This window comes from Diadema antillarum, unplaced genomic scaffold, assembly GCF_040938485.1.
Source record: "Diadema antillarum isolate AM-2024a unplaced genomic scaffold, OU_Dant_1.0 seq00000961_RagTag, whole genome shotgun sequence".
Classification (NCBI taxonomy): Eukaryota; Metazoa; Echinodermata; class Echinoidea; order Diadematoida; family Diadematidae; genus Diadema; species Diadema antillarum.
This window is the reverse complement of record NW_027271808.1, coordinates 435402-437510: the sequence shown is the minus strand read 5'-3', so window position 1 is coordinate 437510 and position 2109 is coordinate 435402. Positions and strand designations below refer to the sequence as shown.

The window sequence follows — 2109 nt, the reverse complement described above, 5'->3', positions numbered from 1 at the left end:
TTTGCGTAAATAGGGTTGCCACTAATATCATTATCAACCAGGACCTGTGAAATTTCAAGATCTCATGAATTCAATTTCAGCCCCTAGTTTAGTTACAGTGCCAATTAATTCTTTTTCTTTCTGTTTTTTTTTTTTTTTTTAATTTTCTAAGTGAACATTCTGTAATGCAGAATTATACCTGGGTTCAAGACGAATGATTACCAATCGGTTATAAATTGTGGCTCTAGAATTTCGGTACATGTGGGCTAAATATAATCTGCTGAACCATTGATTTAATCTTGTCTTTTTACATAAATTATGATCTTATAAAATTCATTTCATATTGTGGTTAACTCCCTCACCTTTTATTACAATAGTAATGTACATTAGGCCTATATTGTTTCTTTTTATGTGTCTTTTTTCCATCATGTGTTTTCCTCTTTCCTGCGTAGTCAGAAAAAAAAATCTACTTGCTATATAAATGTTGCTTACTTTTAATGTCGACCTTTTGTGTGAAGTACGTGAGATTATGTTTCAAGATGACGCTGAACTTGTCATATGATACTTTCCAATGAGTAATTCTGTCACATGCCAAGCATAAAGCATAACAAAATATGAATATCTCAGTATTCATTCAAATTTTTGGAAATTGTTTCTGCACAAAGTCCATGATTGTTGTTATCTTCACATATTATACACACAAGGTCTAAAGCAGAAGAATGTGACAAAAACTAAAATGTGGCAAAACAGAAGAGGTCCCACCGAGACTTGAACTCGGATCGCTGGATTCAAAGTCCAGAGTGCTAACCATTACACCATGGGACCACGGTTGGAGAACGAGCATGAAAAAAAATTAATGTACTCAAAATTACTGGACGAAATAATTAGATACTGAATTTTGTCTCCAGTTTTGAGCTTTCATTCGAAGAGTGAAATGGAGAGTGGAAGTTGAAATTCAATGGGTAGAACTATCTATTAGTGATTTTTGGAATAACGTGTTTTCCATATTTCTTTGTACAGCTTTCGATCACACACAACCAGTTTTTTGTTGTTGTCTTTTTATCATTGCTACCTTCTGCTGTGCACTGCGCTATACTATCTTACTCAAATACCACTACCTAATGTACTGTTAGTTGCACAGGACAGGTACAAGTCTCGTGCATCTGCGTTGCACCGTACCCCTGCCTGACCGTACCAGGAACATGCGATGACTTTCGCAGAGCGCGTGCGTGCGTGCGACCCACGGGTAGCTCGCCGATCGCACATAGCAATTGCGACAACGATGAAAATTACGTTCCACGGCACGACCCTAATGCATAGCGTATTGAGAATTGACCAAGACTAACTACAGTGTATCCTACTCGATCTACCGTCCATACACCATACCACTGCGTATGATTGGGCTACACATCATTTGCGCCTGTTCCTATCAACTAACTTGAGAAACACAATGAAAGACGTATATTTTGGCGATCATTCAACGGGTGGATTTCGAATGAAGGTACTGAGTGCAATAGTAAAGATGATGTTGTATATGTAAGTGTTAAGATTCTGTAATTGTCACTTCTACTAGACTGATTTCGAATGGCTCTGATCAACTGATGTCATAATGAAATCTGGGTTATCGTCCTTCACTGCCACTGGTAAAATACTCGGTCGGTCACTGCTAAGTCAAACGCAAGCCTGTCTGTGCATGACATGTCGATGTAAAGTTGTCTAAAACAATTTAGTTTACTTGTGGGTATTGTGATACTTGATGGGGGGGGGGGGGGGGGGGGGGGCCTCTTCCCAGCGTTAATTTACATCATACATGATGAAGCAGTTCGATTGAATTTGTAAATTGTAGTTGTACTACTACTATACTAGTAGGGTCTATAAACTTACTGGTCTTGGGTGACCCGCACCTCGCCATCATAGTTAATGTTTATGCATATTTGAATCACATTTTGTCACTGAAATTCTATGAAATCCCACTCACATACAGAAAAAATGCTGAAGATTCCAATGGAACTACAAGTTCATTGTTTGATGCCGGAAATTTGCGGCTATCGTCCTCAAACACGAACGATGCGGAATAGTTGTGTGCTATACTATTAAGGAAGGGGCCCGCAACTCGCCACCTGCGCTCCC

General features: G+C 38.9%; 1 non-coding gene across 1 annotated transcript; it reads right to left on the bottom strand.

The window, feature by feature from the left end:
* Nucleotides 1-732: 732 nt before the first annotated feature.
* Trnaq-uug (transfer RNA glutamine (anticodon UUG)) lies at nt 733-804 on the bottom strand. Its single transcript has one exon. It is a non-coding gene; the product is annotated as a tRNA-Gln (tRNA).
* Between the last annotated feature and the right edge of the window lie 1305 nt (nt 805-2109).